Source organism: Gobio gobio, assembly GCF_949357685.1.
Source record: "Gobio gobio genome assembly, chromosome: 18".
NCBI lineage: Eukaryota > Metazoa > Chordata > Actinopteri > Cypriniformes > Gobionidae > Gobio > Gobio gobio.
In genome coordinates, this window is record NC_137111.1 from 26,010,117 (window position 1) to 26,021,320 (window position 11,204).

An 11,204-nucleotide genomic window follows, 5' to 3' on the forward strand; every position below is an offset into this window, starting at 1 on the left:
AAACCAGCGTGACTAGGCAGCTGTGTTTGCACAATGAACCCACAGACCAAAATTAAAACTGCCCATCTCCCCTCCAATTCATTAGCAAGGTAAATGCTACAGTCCAGAGAATTACCTCTAGCACCGCTCATTTGTTACTGTGACAGAGCGCGTTCATGACAACACAATACTAACATTACAGGGGATACATGGAGCACGGGAAAAACTGTAATACAGTAGTGACCACCCTATTCATGTAACTGTGTCACAAACGTTACATTAGATCTAGCTAATGGTACTGTTACAGTAGGCTAGTCATCTAAAAACATAACGGAACACTTACCGCAGCCGCGGTTGATCCGCGTCTGTACTATCGATGGGACGGCCGTATCATTCAGCACACATTTCATGGTCCGTGTGGCAAATTCCATTTTTTCAAAATAGTCGTCCTCTGTGAAATGTTCAGAGCAAACGCGATGGTGCTTGATGATGGCTACAGGTGAGTTTGGATCCAAGTAGCCATCGATTCATCAGGTCAGCGTTTTGGATTGGAATTCTATGAAATATCATTGTAGTACCTGGTCTCCCCTGTTTATTGTTGCAGTTCTTTACAATACAGCGAACACCCATGCTTGTAAACTATCTAGTAATTGCTGACTCTATTACTCCAACTCTGAGCGAACTCTCTCCTCTTCACCGCAGGGCTTCTCAGGTGCTGCGAGCAAAACACTCCGCAGAAGTAGAGCAGTGCTGCGCCTTCTGAGAATATAGTCCCCAGTATGTATACGTTTATAAGATGGCTGTGTCTCATGTAACCTTGTTATTTGTACACGCTGTGACTATACACATCACAACATGTAAATAGGAAAATGTTGGCGTTATTTTGTCCCTTATTTAGCAGTAGGCTAGCTGGAGCCATATACTTCCAGTCTTTGTGCTAAGCTAGGCTAGCGGGGGGTTGCTTCAGACAGAGTTATGGTACGCACGGAGATGAGAATGTATGGACTTATCTAACTCTGGGGAATACAGTTAATAAGCCAAAGTCCCAAAAAGTTGGCGTGTTCCTTTAAATTCTCAAGCTTGTCAAAGTTGTGTGGATTCTGATTGGCTGTCAATGTTTTTATCATTCATCAGCTAGAAAAAAAAATCTTGCTGAAAGTGAATTCAACAATATCATCCCTCGTTATCGTTAACTGTGTTGACACTTTGAATGAGAACGGTTATTCGAACTTTATAGTTATGTCCTTGGTGTGACTAGGCCTGTGTAGTACAGTAAACACTTTGTTGACTTAGCTGACTTTAGCTGGTACCAAATCAATGTCCTAGACACGCCAATGCTAAGGTTTGACAAATGGGATTTAAAAAATGAGGAAGACAATGTGCAAATGCCTCATCAGCTCTTACTTTGACTTTAGAGCCATGAGACCTTACGAAACCATTTAACATGTGGCGAAATGAAGGCTGCACTACAGCAAGTTAACGCCATACTTTAACAAAAGACTGTTCCCTCTTATCTTTTGTATTGAATTTGTGTGATCTTATGATCCTGAATGTTGAATTTTAGTACCTGAGACTCAACATACAGACCGCCAGTGCTCTGGCTGAATGTCCTGTAGAGGACCAGTAATGAAACTGTGAGGATGTTTGGAGTACATGATGGTGAGAAACCTTCTCAGCGCTTTTGCTCTCTCTTTACAAGTGTCCTGATCTCTGTGTGGTCAACCTGTGAAATCTGTCTTGAACTAGTTTCTTTCCTTTCTTGAGCGATGGTCAAACTCACTCAGTGATTGTTACGTACTGTAAACAGCACATAGATTTTGCTGATCTATTTTTGTATCTATATATTTGAGAAAATGGACTCACTTTCTTGGTAAATGTACGAAGCTCTGTGAGCAGTATGGAGTTGTAGACGTTGTTCTACTTTCACAGTTCAGTTGATATTTGGTACTCTTTGGTTAAAAGAGCTGTTTTATTAGTGAATGTGTCACTCATTCAATGTGCAGTTTCAAACTATGACAAGATAAATGTTCAAAAACAAAACAAAAAAACCCTCTTTCCTGTTAACGTTGCAGGTTGATAGAAAAAAAGTATGTGTGAAACAATAGGGTGTAGTTTGTGTGATGTTGCATACTGTTACATGTAATCTTAGCTCTGCTGATGCCGCCATTTCAGGTGGTGATGTATGAACCTGTTTAATCCCCTCAAAAAAAAAAAAAAGAAGAAAAAGGTCAGATATGGCAAGTAGCTCAACTCTGAGCTGGTATGTTTTGTAAGGCCTGAATTAAGCACATTTTTAAGGCACATAATGGAGTCATGAAACACATCTTGTGAAAGGGTCATAGTGTGACGGTCCTCAGAGAGCCACAACTGGACAATATCTCCCACAAAACGCACAGCTGGGCTGAGCTTTCTCTCTCACGCTGGGAGATGTTCTCAGTTCCTTCTTGGCACACTGAGTAGATAGTCCCAAAATTTTATTGTCAACCATTAAGCCTGAGAAAATGCCACAGCTGTCAAAATCACGATGACATAATACAGAATGTTGAAATGTAGGATGTTAAATGCATTATGACTAGAAAACAGCTGTGTCACAAACTGACATAAAGAGGCTGTTATGTCTCACTTGTGACAGTTTTATGAGTGGCTTGGCGCACTGTTGCCTCATGCAGATATGGTTTCCAAATTATTTTCCCACTGTAAATGAGAATCTGACTGTACCTTTAGTTAAATATGTTATGGTGCTCCCAGCCTACAGTCCCTAAAGCTGAACCCTCCCAGCTTCGGACCTGTCCCTCTTTAAAGGGACAGTTTCCATAAAATTACCTTTTGTTGTCGTTTATGCACTCTCATGTTGTTCTAACCTTGTATTATTCCATGAAACACATATTTAGATGTACGGCAGAATGTCCGAGCTGTACTTTTTTCCATGCAACAAACATGATTTATACTTGCAAGGTCCTGACTTCTGTGTCAGAATATGACTTCAGTGCTACTTTACAAATGTTTCCAAGAAATTATACAGTAGTTTGTATGGAACAGACCAAAATGTAAGTCATTGTTCACTGATAGTCGTCCCCTCTGTCAGAGCTCATCATGTGTAGAAGTGCCATTTTTTTATTGAATAAAAGCACAAATGACATTTGAGAGTTCTGACGGATTATCAGTGAATATTGACTTAAATTATGAACTGTTCCACACACAAATCTATAACAATTTTTTTAACATTATTCAAATTATGAATATCATTATAAATGTTCTTTTATGTTTTTGAAGGAAGTCTCTGTAATGCTTACCAAGGCTGTAATTATTTGATCAAAATACAGTAAAAACTGCAATTGTGAAATATTATTACAATTTAAAAGAATAGAATTGTTTTATATTTATAAATTTTAAAATGTAATGTATTCCTTTGACCATAAAGCTGAATTTTCAGCATCATTACTCCAATCTTCAGTCACAAAATCCTTCAGAAATCATTTGAATATGCAGATTTGGTGCAGAAAGAACAATTAATATTATTATCAATATTGAAAACAGTTGTGCTGCTTAAGTTTTGTAGAAACTTTGATACATTATTTTAGAGTTCTTTGATGAATAGAAAGTTTAAAAAATAGCATTTATTTGAAATAGATTTTGTTGTATCCATGTAAAAGTAAATGCTGTAACTTTTGATCAATTTAACGTATCCTTGCTGAGTAAAAGTATTTATGTCTTGAAACAAAACAAAAAAACGTACTGACCACAAACTTTTACAATAGTGTATGTCTTTAACCCTCTGGTGCTCTTTGTTTAGGGGTTGCATTGGTTGTCTTCCCTAAAAATTTTACTTCCTCCACTGCAGTAAAACCAATAAAATTTATTTTTCTTCAATAATATTGTTTTCTTTTAAATTTTGTATTTTGAGATGAATTGATGGTATTTTTTTATATTTATGCAATAATTATGGTCTATTTTTGCCATTGAAAATTATACAATTTATTTTATGTTTTGTTATTGCAGTATTTCAGGTTAAAATAGAGACTAGGCCTTCAAAAAAAAAAATTTGAAGGCAGATTAGCGCCCTCTTTTGGAATTATTTAAGAAATCATGCAACCATGGGTGTAATCATAGAGGTCTCTATGGAGAGGCTTGAGAATTCCCTAGTTCTCTTTTGAACATATTTAATGTTTTTTTTTTTTTTTTTGATGGATGGATGGATTTGAATATATATTTAAAAAGTCTCAAAGACTATTTATTATAAAGTTTTAGATATTGTTTTTGTTTGTTAGAAATATAGATTTTTTTCTGTAAATTTGTGTTTTTACAGATTTCCCATTCATTTCCTATGGTGGTCATTTTTGACGGAAGAGCACAAGTAGTATTTTTTTTACGACCACTTAGCATGCTCGAATCATGCCCTACATTAATTAAATATCATTCTGATGAAGCTGTGATTTTTTTTTATTCTAAATGTGGTTCATAGGTTCAGTTTTTCATAGGTGTGTCTGTGTGTGTGTATAAGTGTGTGTGTGTGTGTGTGTGTGTGTGTGAGTGGATGTGTCAATATCACACTCTTGATGTTTTAAGAGTGTCACCCCTTTACTGCTGTGTACTTTTTTTCAGTATCGTGGCCGATTTGTAGATTGTACATACAAATATTCTGAGAATTTTTGTGTTTGTGCTGATTTCCCATTCATTTCCTATGGTCGGACCGAAGACAATGAACACTACTTTTTTTTAACGAACAATTAGCATGCTCGAATCATGGCCCCAATTTTTTTGTGTGTTTACTTACCTAATGCTAGAAAAGTCACCAAGTTTCATATCATTCCGATGAAGCAGTGATTTTTAAAATTTAGAAACAGAAAATTTTCCGGTCATAAATGACCAAAGAGAACCACAGGGTTAAAAGACACATACTTGTCCTTTTGGGATCATGGCAGGTCCAAGCTGTTGTTTTGTATAAAATATCATATTTAACTGAAAAAACCAAAATAAATAAATAAGGGGTCTGAACAACATGAGGGTTAGTATACTACAGCATTTTCATTTTACTAGGAGCGAGAAAATATTATCAAACTACTTTAGCCTGAACAGACACTGGTATGCAAAGCAAACGCTCTGCTGATCTGATAAGGTGTCTTGAGGACAGTCGTGTCTTTACAGCTTGACAGATGAAACGGCATTTTCTCTTATGTTTTATGTGTGTGAATGAGTCCTACCAGTGCCTGATAAAAGCTCACAGCTCCTCTCCCATAAGGCTTTTCCACAACTCTGCTGAAGTCTGTGAGGAGACAAGTGATGGTCATTTTAGGAACCCATCTTATTCTGAGCTCAGTGACAGAGGTTCTGTTCAGTTTACAGAACCAATAAACACCAGCATAAAAAAGCATAGCACACTCTCCCTGTGCTCTCTCTGTGTCCCAACATGATTCAGGTCTAACATGCCACTGACACCTTCAACTTTCACAAGGTGTGTTCCAACTAAAAACCGTTTTAAACATATACATGTTTGTGTAAACATATACACCATATATATGTTCTGAACATTGTATGTTTATATTTCCTGATACTTTTTATTTTGCTGTTTTACTTTATTCTCAAAATGCTTTCAATGAATTGCCTATATACCCACCGATTCAGTCGGTGCCTTACTTTTCTCTGGATAACGTTTTTATGCTGTTTTTGAAATGTTGCAGCGCTCCTACAGCGATGTTGTTTCATCTGGTGTATTCATACTTCTGTACAACCGCTGTAATTTGATTTGTAAATGAAGTCTTACACGATGATACATTAAAAAGAAACAATTTCTGTTTTGAAAAGAAACACATCTGCAAATAGTTTGTGTCTGCGTGATTTATCAAGGAATGTGTGATTCCCTGAAGTAGACCAGGATTTCATTTTAGGTTTTAGTCCATCTTGATTACAGTGTCTTATGAAATATGATACGCATGAGATATTTTAGGCCCAGGTACAGTACCAGTTATGCTTGGACACACCTACTCAGTCTTACAGTTGTTTACATTCTCTTGGACACATTTTTAATACTTCGGTCACATTTTCAAAACTCTGTACAGTTCTCCTTATAACTTTCAGCTTGGCACAGCAGTTTATTTCACATTCAAAACTGGCTAAAACTACTGTGCCAAAACACTTAAACACCTAAAGCTCAAAATAATTAATTGGTTTGAGTAGAGCCAACTCAAATGAAACAAATTAGTTCAATCAAATTCACTTTTATGAGTATTTTGAACTTCCTTTTTCTTTTGAGTTCATAAAAACGACCCATTTTAAAGCGATAGTTTTCAAAAATGTCTTTTCAAGTCATACTAGGTGTATATGACATTCTTCTTTCAGACGAGTACAATTGTTATATTAAAAAAATGTCCTGGCTCTTCCAAGTTTTATAATGGTAGTGATTGGCTGTTTCTGTTTTAAAGTCCATAAAAGTATATCCATCATAAAAGTGCTCCACACAGCTCCGGGAGGTTAATAACTATGCTGATGCTATCAAAGCATTGTGTTACCAATTAGCAAAGTAGCATTTATTGAATTAGCTAGTTAAAACTAGCCAAGTTTCCACTAAAAATTGTGTTGATAATTTACTACTGTAGAAATGTAATACATTGGGTAACACTTTACTTGAAGGGGTGTGCAAGACTGACATGACACCTTCATAATCATGAATATGAAGGAGTTTGTATGCATGTTTATAACTGTCATTAAGTGTAATTCGCTCAATTATGTCATTTTTAATGCAAAGATGACATTATTTGAGATGTCTTTATGACAACTTGACATAAACCAATACATCATAACCTGTCAGTGTTTTTGTCATGACAACTTGACATTACCTGGACAACATAACCTGTCATAAATATGTCATAAACATGACATAGCAGATTAATTATCAAATTTAAGAAACTACTTAGCTTTATAGGGTTAACATTAAACTGTCATGTGGTTGGTTTTGATGTTGACTGAGGCCATTATAATGTCATTAAGTGTTAATACTCTGTCAAATTATTTTATAACAGCGTCATGAATATTTTTCAGATAATAGACAATTTTTTAAATGTCTTAAAATATGAATAGGTGTTCGAGAAATAAAATCAATCATCCAATAATAATAATAATAATTAAAATGGATAAAATTATATTTTATTGCATTTGGAGACTGATTCACACAAATTTAAATGAAAACAGTACAATAGTGGGTTAAGCCATGCAGCGTTTGGTCCATATCACTGCAAAAACAGTTAATTATAGCATCCCACACATTTATATTTTCTTGAAATGCTTTTTTTCATCATGGATAAGTCTAGCTAAGACTCCATCATAATGGCGTACACCTAACCAGTGGTGCCACTCTTTCATTTTGACTTTTTAATGACTCAGTACGATTTCCTCTATGACGCCATAGCTTAGGTCAAGAAAAATATTCATGACACTGTTATGAAATATTTTGACAGAGTATGACACTTAATGACATTTTAATGACAAATTCAATTTGTACCACTGAAAAAAACTGGTCATAAAAAATTAATGACATTAAAATGGCTCATGACTGCCAACGTCAAAACCAACCACATTACCGTTTAATGTAATGTTAACCCATAAAGCTAAGTCGTTTCTTAATTTTGATAATTCATCTGCTATGTCATGTTTATGACATGTTATGTTATGTTGGTAATGTCAAGTTGTCATGACAAAGACACTGACAGGTTATGATGTATTGGTTTATGTCCCAAGTTGTCATAACTAAGACATCTCAAATGTCACCTTTGCATTAAAGGGGTCATGAACTGGCTTTTTAAAAATGTGTATACTGTTGTCTGAGGTCTACTTGTGACGTCCGCGTGGTTTTTACATTCAAAAACATCATAATGAATAAGTAATAGGCTATTTTCTGCCATGGTTTTGAGCCTCTCTCAAGACCATAGACTGTAAAAAAAATATGGAAAACGCCATTGGCTTCTGCTGAAGTAACTGAAGTGTAACAAGTAGATCCACTGGAGGCAAGTTGAAGGACCCAAGTGCAGTTTTATTCACAATTAAACATAAATCTCAACATAAATCAAAACAAGGACTTGGCATTTAACTATAACAAAACTCACCGACAGCGGGTTATAACATTCAATACTTGACAAAGACACATGGCAAACATGAGGGCTTAAATACACACACAGACTAATGACAAGACAAGTGACACCTGTGAACAGTGATGAGACAATGAACCAATGACAGGACAAGACACAAGATCACATGAGGGCATGGGATTCACATGACACTGAAACATGACAAAACCAGGAAGTGCATGACACTAAAACAAAGCAAGAACATGATAAACTAAAACATGAATAAGGAACAATGAACATGAACCATCACCAAAACACCATGTGACATGAAGCCTCCGGAGGTCTTAATATGGCGCTGACATCTCGGGACCGGAGTCTGCGCAGTAGAGAGCAGGAAGTATAGCCGCGATATCAAAAGCCCACCCACACTCTCGCAGATGAAGAACGATTCATTATGTTGGTGTGAAATAAACAGTTATGGAAATGTAGAAATTAAAGCTAAAGCTCCAATCTCCTCCCAAAAATCCCCCCCAAAAGTCTGTTAGTGCCTCAGTGACAACTTCACTCAGAGAAGCCGTCAATCTCAGCTGTCAATCACGACGTCAACCCCCCCCAACCCCCGCACGTTTTTATAGCATCAAATAACTAACTAAAACGAAACATATTTAAAAAACGATCACATGAAATGAAATCATCGTGATAAAAACGGCCTACGATGACAAGTCAACTTTTGAAAAAAAATATTTGAAGTGTAATTTGATTGTTTAGTTTGTCTCTCGTCCATAGAAAACACGGAGGGGCGGGTGTTATGAGCTATACTGGGACCAACCACCTGGGGGCGATCGAGGCGTGGAGGCTTCAGTTTCTGAGAGGAGTGCTACAGGCTTGCTCAAGACACCAGGCACGTGCAGAGGGGGGGGCTTTGGGTGCTCGAGCCCCTGCCCTTTTTCAAAATGAATCAAAAGTGCCCCTCTCAGACAGATATCAATGATAATATTGTGGTTAATAAAACTAAATAAATGTGATTATTATAACATGACAATGTATACAATAGTAACGAACGGCTCAAAAGTCGGACAATTTCTGTTGAGGCGTTGTCATAACGCGTTGCTATGGGTCGCGTGCGTTTTGATTGACTGCTGAGTTTCCACTGCTCGGAAACGGCTCTCGAGCCAAATATGGTCCTTTCAGAGAGTGTGTGGCCTTACGGGAAAAAAGTAAACCAATATTTTTTTTATATCGATAATCAGAGCTAATGTGTTGATTTAATTACAAAGCTATATGTATTAGCTATATATTTTAAAGTATTACACAATTCACCAATGCCCGTTTGTCATGTATATACAACAACCAATCGTGATCTGGCAAAGCAAGTTCAAATTCCATTGGGCGATGTGAAGCGGTAATTTTCTGTTCTTATTCATAAATCGGTTGAAAATTACATGGACAGACGAACTAACGTTTGTGGAACAATTTCCTGCGGTTTGGCTCATTTTATAAATTGCATCACTGACAAAATGGATTTTAACAAACAACAAACAAATCCCTGCACAAAACCACAGCAGCAAAAGTCGCATTAATGGTAAGTAGTGTTAAATTCACTTTTATGTATATTGATACACCGTTTACTATTACTATTTTATTTATGAAACTATCAAAGTTAAGAAAACCCAAGTGACTGGCGAAATGGTTACGTGAAAGGACTTTATTATACTATTTTTGAATATTATGCAGCATTATGAAATAAGTCTCTTATGTTCATCAAGCCTACATTTATTTGATAAAAAACAGCAATATTGCGAAATATATTAAAATAATGGTTTTCTATTTTAAAATAATTTAAAATATAATTTATTCCTGTGATCACAGCTGTATTTTCAGCATCATTACTCCACTCTTCAGTGTCACATGATCATTCAGGAATCATTCTAATATGAGGATTTAATGTCAATGATGGAAACTGATACTCTTTTCAAGATTCTTTGATTAATAAAAAGTTAAAAAGAACACAATGTAATAATATTTCACAATATTAGGCTACTGTTTTTTCTGTATTTTTGATTAAATAAATGCAGGCTATATATACACACATGTATATATATATAGCTATAGGCTATATATTTACATATTGCCCCTTTTTTACATTTGAGCCCCTGCCCCTGACGAACTCTCTGCACGGCCCTGCAAGACACGCTCGTTTTATTGGGCGTGCCGCACTGAAGACTTGGAAGTAAACGCCCACGGCTAGGATTGGATAAGATTTGCATATTTAATGAGCTTCGGCTCCCCGGTGAGTACGCGTGAGGCATTGTTTTGAAAGTGGCAACCGGAATGATTTGTCCCCCAGGGCTCGCAAAATGTCTTTATCAAACAAACACAATGATTTATCTCTCATGCACCAGCAATTAATATGAATGTTATTTTACATTACTTGGCCTGCCCAATCGGTGGATATAAGCGCGAACCGTGCATCACACACACACACACACACACCAAAAACTTCCACGGTTGTATTTTTTCGTCAAATATCAAGTCAAGAGAGTGAACAACGCACATCCCCGGGACATGGGCGTTTTCTGGGCCTGGTGTCAATAAAAGCTTTTCTTTGACTAACAAGGAAGTTTTCAGCTCTGAATATTCTTATATCACAATGAACTTTTATATATCTAAGGCTCAAGGGAAAGTTGATTTCTCAATTCATCACTTCTTTAAAAATGACAATTGAGCGAATGACACTTAATGACAGTTCTCATAAACATGCATAAAAACTCCTTCATATTCATGACATGTCATGTCATGATTATGAAGGTATCATGTCAATCTTATGCACACCCCTTCAAGTAAAGTGTTACCCATGCAAATTGGCCGGTTATGGCAGTGGTTGTAGTGTCAAAGACCAACTGTGATACGCTGCAGATGATGTGGCTGAGTTTAGAGAAGGAGACAGAAAATGTTTTTGATTTAAGAGGGCAACTGTATTACCTCACAAATACATTTACTATCATTCCAATCAATACATTCATGTACCTCTCCTTTCATATGCACTTTGGATCCTCATAAATAAGTAGACGTGACACATCACAACCCTACTAAGTGCTTGTCTGTGTGAGGGGAGTGTGTTTTGAAGGGCCCATTAAACTTTCAGTTTTATTCTGCGGGAAAGTGCTC